Here is an 8,762-nt window from a genome sequence, read left to right as displayed (position 1 = left end):
TCAACAATTTTTATAATTGAACCAGTTTCCGTAAGACTATAATAGTTTAGTATGTTCATTAGGACCAAGCACTCTATCGTTATACCAAGTAAATCGTCTAATTTTAATTTGAACAAACGTCAAAAAAACTACTCATTTTCTCAAACTTTGATGAATTTTTATAATTGGACTATATTTTGTAAGGCCGTAATATTTCAGTAAGTTCTATAAGACCATGATATATTATATATCGTCAAAAAAAGTTCCATATATTATATTTTTTTTTCAACAGATATATACAAGAAAGCGGCTCGGTAGATTTTCACCTAAAACTACGGCGCGTTGGATTTTTTATTGTGACTAATGAATATACTTATATATAAGATATGAATGAATTTTGGTTTTTAATAAATATTTCCATCTATACGAGACGCGCGATAACGACGAGCCTTATGCTTGCTCGTCGTCTTTGCAAAGCGACTTTACTTATATAGGTACACGGCAGCACACGGCAGCTCGTCTAGTTAAAGTTTTTCCAACTTTTCACCACAAAGTTCCACCTACATTTTGAATGAATTTTTGAATAACAGAAGAAAAATGTACAGGCTTTCGAATGATGCTAATGATGCTTGATATCTCTCATATTTCCGACAGAAGGTAATTTGTCGGAACTTTCACATGTTTACACTGATATCTCAGCCAAATGATGAGCTACGGATTTGAAATTTGGTATTTCGAATTTTCTCGAAAATACCTATAAAATCATTTAAATACCAGAGTGGGGCCAATTCTGTATGGAAACACGCCCAGACCCTTTGAAACAAAAAATTATTTTCACTTTTTCATAAACTAATAAATGATTATTTAACAAAATTGGTATTTTAATATATTCCACGTCGATGTGAATATAATGGCGCAATGGCGATTTGTCGATATCTTTTACTGTTGTGACAAAAAGTGAATCTGAAAAAAGGGGCCACAATCGCATATTTTCAATGATATCTCGGCCAAAGACTGATGAGCTAAGGAGTTGAAAATTCGTATATCGATTTTTTGCGAAAAAAAAAACTATAAAAGACATTAAAATCATTTAAATATCAGGGTAGGGCCAATTCTGTATGGAAACACGATCAGACCCTTTTATGCGTACTCAATAGGGGGGCTAGGAATGCGGGCACTGCGGACGCTAAGGCCGGTCGGCCCTGTATATGTATATATATATATATATATATATATATATATACATACATATATATATATATATATATATATATATACATACATACATATATATATAGGTTCGCCGTAGCCAAGATCGTTAACGCGTTGACTTTGTATGGACAGGGTCGCGCGTTCGATTCCCCGCTCTGGCAACCTGACATCGGGCAGCGCGATGTCCATCTTCAATGGAAAATATAGATCAAAATATGTTTCCAATTGAAAATAAGCCCATCTCGGGCACTGCGGTGTGAAATGAAAATGAGAAATACTCTCACACTACTTCTTCCCTGAATCGAGTTGGAGTTTAACTCAGCTCACGGACCTGCCCTAGGGCAGAGCACTCATCATATATATATATATATATATATATATATATATATATATATATATAATATATATATATATCTTCGTGTGCAAAATATAAATAACGTAACGGAAAATAAAATTCAATCCTGAAATCCAAAATAACGTGAATTTGCGATCAAAGCGCTGAATTTTGTAGTATGAGTACGTCAGTCCGGGGTAGTATGGGGGTAGTATTGCGAAGTCTAGCTAAACAAATAAAAAAATAAAAACACTATTGCGTATATGCACACAGCGCAAAAACAAATACGTTAATAAAAAATGATATATGCGAATCGGGAGGAGGGTTGTATCCGTCGGAAAATAAATAAAAGCCGTCAAAATGCTTTCACGTTACCCATCGACGCTTCCGAACCGAACGTTTATAATAACTCAATGGTACGAAATATTTTTATTTTTACTACTTGCTGGTATATGTATATCATATAGAGTTTATATTGGCATATGAAACCATGCTAAATCTATTTTTGCACTAAACTACAATAAAAATGAGCAATTACACGATCTGTTAATGAAAAATAGCTGAGGAATAATGTATTTGAAAGGCTAAACATTAGGATCAAATATTAGTCGACACGTCCAGCAGAAAATTTATAAAGAATATAATATAAACCAAAAAACAATCGTAAAGAACAGAAAAATAATTGAATATAACTAAATGAGAACTGTGGTTAATTTGCGTTTTAGTTTGGTGGGCTGGCTTTTCGAGTACACTTTGCTGGCTAATTTGGGCAATGTGCAAAATAATCGGGCAAACGGAAATTAAGGTTGTATGATGCAATTATAATTACATGTAGGCTAAAAATCCATTAAAATCGCAATAAGTAATTAGTTAATAAATGGCATGCGGGCGCTGAGGACGCTAATATACCTAAAAAGGTAATCAAAATTTATTTGGAAAAATCTGCATGCTCCATTTTGATTGCCTAAATGTTTGCGTGTTTTTTTATCTAGAAAATTTATTTTTCATACAGGATTTTTATAATTATAAAAAGATAGAAATAGTATTAGGACTTATGTTTGATATTAAAAGTAATATATATGGAGATTAATTTTTTTTAAGATAATAAATTATTTTTTAACTTTTACAGTTTTTGTTGAGAAACTAATACATCATATTATTCTTCATTGTATTAGTTCAGTTTTATTATAAAAGTATTGTTGAAATTATATTAGTAATCCTTATACCTTATTATAAATAATTTTTATAAGTTTTAGCTCTTAATATTGTCTTTTAGATAGAGCGCAATTCAAAGTTTTGTATGGAAATAGCATGGAAAAATTATTGAATTATAGCGACAAATTAATTAAAAGTAAAAATTCGTGTAATTTTTTATTGAAAATTCGACGCTTTGCAAAATGTTTTGAATTTTTTTTCACGCTATTTCCATACAAAACTATGATTGAATTGCGCTCTATCTAAATAACAATATTAAGAGCTAAAAATTTCAGAGAATTGTTTTTTCATCAATTTGGAACCATTTGAGCCCTTGGGAGTAAGGAAATTCTAAAATATCCATATTAAGGACCACCCTAATATATACAGATTATTTGGAGGGCTGAAATCATGGGTAACTTCTAGAAGTAATTAGTATAGATTCTCAAATTTTTAATTAATATCCTGTAAAAAGACTACCAAACATATTTTTGCCTTATTTTACAACCTTTCAAAAATCACATAAAATTTATACTTTTAGACCAGAACACTGCCTTAAATTAGATATTATGCTATCTAAATATTCCTAAACGCAGTCATTCCAAAATACTATCAATAACATCATAAAGTAAAGCTGATTTGCGTACGCTATGCTCAACTAATATGACTGATTCTAATTGAAAACCATATATATCATTAATTTTAAATTCCGAATATTTATACAGCGCTCCAACACCTGTATCTGACGAGCTTTTGTTCAAACAACAAAGCGCCATCAAATTTTGCAGGCACATATGTTTTTAATTTAGCACGATTCATGTGCCGTTCTCGTTGTTTTATACATTTTTTTGCATCCAATATATATTTTTTTCTCCTGTCCATTGTTGTTTCGTTTTTAGCGTAATTTCTCGTGTCACATATCATCGCATAAATCCTGATGGCAATGCGTTTTGTTCGTTATAAACGTTTTGTTGATAAATAGATACATCTGCATTGCACGGCAGATCTGACCTGTCTGTGAAAAAAGTTGGCGGTGGATTGACGCGATTTTCGATAAAATCAATTCATTTTTGATACATATTGCTATAAAAATAAATATATAGTAGAACTTATTCACTCTAAAACGATTTTTATATATTAAACAAGTTTTTACACACATATATTTATAAAAGTGTTGACCGTGATACAGAACAAAAATCGTTTTAACACGTTGCCGCAAATGACGGCATAGCCGTCCGATCTTTAGCGATATATAGGCAAACAACGGCCTAATAACTAATAATTCAATAATAGTTAATAATTTTCACTTCTAAACATACAACTTACACTCGATTTCATCTGGAAATCAAACCATTATAAAAAAGTGTGTTTCTAAGCACGATCGTCAAATTAAAAGTGTGCGGCAACGTGTTAACAAAAATTTTCGATGTGTGTAAATAATCGACTTAATCAATAATAAACAAATTAATTTATGAGTGATTAGAAGTATTCCGAGAGGATTTATTACACATAATTGAAAATGAACGAACACGTTAATTAACTCGGAGTATTTTCTAAAAGCAAATTTTCACAAATCAATAATTTGTATAATTGAACCAGTTTTTGTAGGACGTTCATGGTTTAGTATGTTCATTAACTCCAAGTAATCTATCGTTATACCAAGTAAATCATCTAATTTTTTATCAAATTTTGATGAATTTTTAAAATTAAACTACTTGTAGATTGCAGATAGGCTCGGTAGATTTTCACCTAAAACTAATCAGTATTATTCCCAACTAATATCTTTCAAACAGTTTTTGATTTTTTAAAATCGATTCGGTAGAATGGGCTTAAATGTGGCCGAAAAGTTTAACACTTTTTTTCAAATTACAAAGAAACGGCTCGGCAGATCGTCCCACAAAACTGACAAACTATAGCGAGATACATCTAATGGCTTTTGAATTTCTGAAATCGGTTCAGGCGTTTTTTTTTTTTTTTTGACAGACAGAAAAAATTTATTCAATATATACAGTGGAAAATACAGTGATTTACATGTGGGTTTGTCTACTCTGGAGTATTTTACCCAAAAACTTATAATTTTACAACATTATCTATATATTCATATTTGTTCAATATTTTATATATTATTACGCAAGGACAAAAAAAAGGAGAAAGGTTTTTGTCTCCTAAAAAAAAATCCTTCATTCATTGTTTTATGGCTTATGTATTCACTGCGGGCTCGATCAGGTAGTTAGGCATGGCATATTTTCCGTACCAGATCATTTCTGATGTGTACTGGCCTAACGCGCGGATGGTACTGTTATCGTGATCCCTACACTTCCGGTAAAAATTTTCAGTAAGCTTTTTTATGTGTTCCAGTATAGTCGGTATGTCCGTCTGTTCGTGTAAATATTTCGTTGGGTAGTAGTGTCTCGTCAGTGGGTCTCTTGATTTGTCGAGTACTAGTCTCAGTGCTTTGTTCTGTGCTATTTGTAGTCTCCGTCTGTTGGTCTTGGTTGTCGCGTTCCATGCCGGAGCGGCGTATGTCAGTAACGGTCTTATGAGTGTCAAGTAAAGTGTCCGCTTGTTCTTCACGCTTAGCGGGCTGTTGTGGTTCAAAAGAGGTCTCAGTAGATTCATCATCCCGTAAGCCTGTCCAATTTTTGTATTCGTGTGTTTTGTGAAGCTGAGTCTATAGTCCAAAGTTACGCCAAGGTATTTGACTTCCTTGGACCACTCAGCTTCATGGCCCATTACCTTTAGTTTCGTCAAGTCAGTAAGTGTAATGGACCAACGGCTTTTTGTAAAGAAAATTGCTTCTGTTTTAGAAGGATTAATTTTAATTTGCCATTTTTCCGTGTAATTAGTCAGGGCGTCTATATGTCTCTGTATTTTTGTAGTCAGTAGCGTAGGTGAACGTGATGATCTGTAAATGGCAGTGTCGTCGTGCAAATGTCAACAGTGTTGTGTCGGGGTCAGTGGGCATGTCGTGGATGTAGACGTTAAACAAGGACGGTCCCAGGATCGAGCCCTGCGGCACTCCCGCCGTCACTTGTTTAATCGTCGAGGGCGTGTTGTCTACTTGAACTGTGAAATTACGGTCTGCGAGGTAAGAATGGAGTAGTTTTGTGATGTATGGTGGAAAGTTAAGGGTTATGAATTTGTGTATCAGTCCGTCCATCCAGATGGTGTCAAAAGCCTTCTCGAAATCGAGCAACACCAATCCGGTATGGTTTCGTCTATTGAAGTTGAGTACAGTGTTTTCTTTTAGTTGTGTCAGTGGATGTAACGTAGAATGCTGTTCCTTAAAGCCGTACTGTGTGTCTGGTATAATCTTGTTTCGTCTGATGTGTCTGTTGATGCGTTTGAGCAGTATTTTTTCAGTTACTTTGCTCATTGTATTGAGGAGGCTGATTGGTCTGTAATTTTGCGGAGAGTCTGGCTGTTTCCTCGGCTTCAAGATAGGAAATATGGTTGATGTTTTCCATGAAGCAGGAAAGTGGCCTTTTGCCATTATACGGTTAACCAGTCGTGTAAGTAGTATGTAAGCGTTTGTTGGTAGTTGTTTCAGTATAATATTTTGTAGTCCGTCCGGTCCGGGTGCTTTCCTGTTGGGTAGTTTTCTGATCGTAGATTTTATTTCAGAAACTGTGGCAGGGTCTATTCGTAAGTCTTTGTCGTTAAATTGTTCAGTAAAATTTTGAATAGAATTGCGTACGTCTCGTCTTAAGTCTGCGTTGGACATGTCGGCGTTTTGTTTGTGTATGTTTTCAAAGTTTGTGGCCAAAATTTCTGCTTTGTCTGCTGGTGTCGTAGCGTAGTTGTTGTCAGGTAGTTTGAGTGGAGGGATAGGTGTTGTTTTCCTGGTCAGACTTTTGGCTGTTTGCCAAACTTTGTGCGGGTCAGTGTTGATGGTTTCTAATTTTTTAGTCCAAGTGTCGTTCCGGTGCTCACGTATCTCATTATAAATAATTTTTGTCAGTCTGTTTACGTGTTCCTTTAGTAGTCTGTCACCAGTACGTTGCCACAGTTTCTTTATATTGTTCTTTAATTTAATTTTTACTAATATTCGTTCGGGTAGTGTGTCAAATGCGGATGAAATTGCGTGTCGCAGCGGTATTGTGTGTTGGATGGTGTCCGTGATCGTCCGTGTCAGATGTGTCACAGCCTCCTCTATGGCTGTATTGGTCTCTATGGGTATCGTATGTCGTATATTGTCTGTAATAATATCTCTAAAAAGTGGCCAGTTGGCTCTCGAATAATCTAAAATGTTGCGTTTCGGAGTATTGTCGACGTCGAATCTGTCAGAGATAGTCATAAAAACAGGGTTATGGTCAGAGTTGAAAAGAGTTCTAGTTATCGGTTCGGATGTTATGTAAAGATTTTTTGTCAAGGCCAGATCGATTGTGCTGTGATGGTGTGTCTGTACGGTAGCGTATCTGGTCGGCGTGTCAGGATAGTGTAGTTGTGCGTCCGTGGTGTTGTGTTCGGTCAGATATTCGTAGAGTCGGATTCCGTTTGCGTTGTTGTAGTTGCAGTTCCAAGATGTATGTTGCGCGTTGAAGTCTCCTGCCATTAAGACGTGTGTGTTTGAGTCAAGTAGGTTTTGTAGGTCCGTCAGTTGCACTCCGCTTGCCGGGATGTAAATCGATATTATAGTCACTTTTTGACCTCTTTTGTATACATTAATAGTTGTTATTTCAGAACCGCCCGCTGTCAGGTTTCGCACTTTCTCGTGTCTGATATCAGACTTGATCAATATTGCAGTGCCTCCCCATCCGCGTGAGTTTGTCGGTCTGTCGTTCCTGTATACTTTGTAGTTGTTGATGTAAAGTCTGTCCGTAGGTTTAAGGTGTGTCTCGTTAATTAGTACAATGTCCAAATCATATTTTGTTATGGTCTGTTTCAGTTCGTCTACGTTGTTTTTAAGTCCGTTGGAGTTGAGGTACATTATGTGTATGTCGCGTGCGTGATTTATGGGCATGCCGTTAAAAAGTTAAGTATGGTTGTGTATTTGTCATTGTAAGTCATATTTGTGTTCAATGTCTTTGTCAGTTTATAAAGCTCACTGAAAATTTGTCTTACCTTGGGATCCGCGAATAACTTCCTGATCTCACCCATAACAGTAAATAGTCTCTCTGGTGTACTCAGGTCTGGATCGGACTGGCTGGTGGTAGGCCGGATTCGTGAGGATGCTGGCCGGATCGGTTCTGGTGTTGGCTGGATCTTCGGCGATGGATACTGGGAGGCCGGCGGTGTTCGTGGTGATGATGGTACCGGGAGTTCAGGAAACGCAGATCTGTTGTTATGGCCATCGTTGGTGGGTTTTAAAGCTGACGAGAAGCTCCTCGTCAGCGACGCAGGTGTTGGCGCTGGCCTGTATGCTTGGTGTCTCTTAAGCGCATCTTTATCCCTCTTTGCTCTATAGTTAATTAGAGCTGGGCATTGTGAGTAGTTAGCCGGGTGGTTTTCTTGGCAGTTCACGCACTTCGGTTCCTCCGTTGGTGACTTCGTGCACACTCCCGGTGGGTGCACGTTCGTGCATTTTATGCATCTATAGCGCATGTCGCACGTGTACGAGGTATGACCGAAGTTCAGGCACTTGTGGCACTGTATACTCTTGTTGAGTGGCCTGTAACTTTCCCATTTAAATATATGTCCTTCTATGTTATTTATTACTTTCAGTTTGGCCATATCTTCTTCCTTATCTAGAAGGACAATATATATGGGAAGTTTGCGTTGACTGCCGTCCGATTCCTTCTTCTTAATTTGGACCACCTGCTTCACCTTAATGCCCTTGGCTTTCAGTTCTTCAAGAACCACCGTTTCAGTCATGTCTGGATTTAGGCCAGTTATAGTAATTTTCTTAGGGATGTCATGCTGCATAGTATAGGTGTAAAATTGGAAATCACAATCCCTGAGTATGGTTTTTAATTTTTCGTGATCTGCAATCGTATCGGCGAATATTTTGTGTAATTGTAGTTTTAAATATTGGGTCCTGAATATTATTTTCGTCGTATCTTTGATATATTTGATCACTTTTAATTCCAGCTGGCCTTTGACG

The sequence above is a fragment of the Ctenocephalides felis genome, unplaced genomic scaffold (genome assembly GCF_003426905.1).
Source record: "Ctenocephalides felis isolate EL2017-DRISC unplaced genomic scaffold, ASM342690v1 CF-g0.4_SCAFFOLD_01492, whole genome shotgun sequence".
In the NCBI taxonomy this organism is placed as follows: domain Eukaryota; kingdom Metazoa; phylum Arthropoda; class Insecta; order Siphonaptera; family Pulicidae; genus Ctenocephalides; species Ctenocephalides felis.
This window is presented reverse-complemented; position numbering follows the sequence as displayed.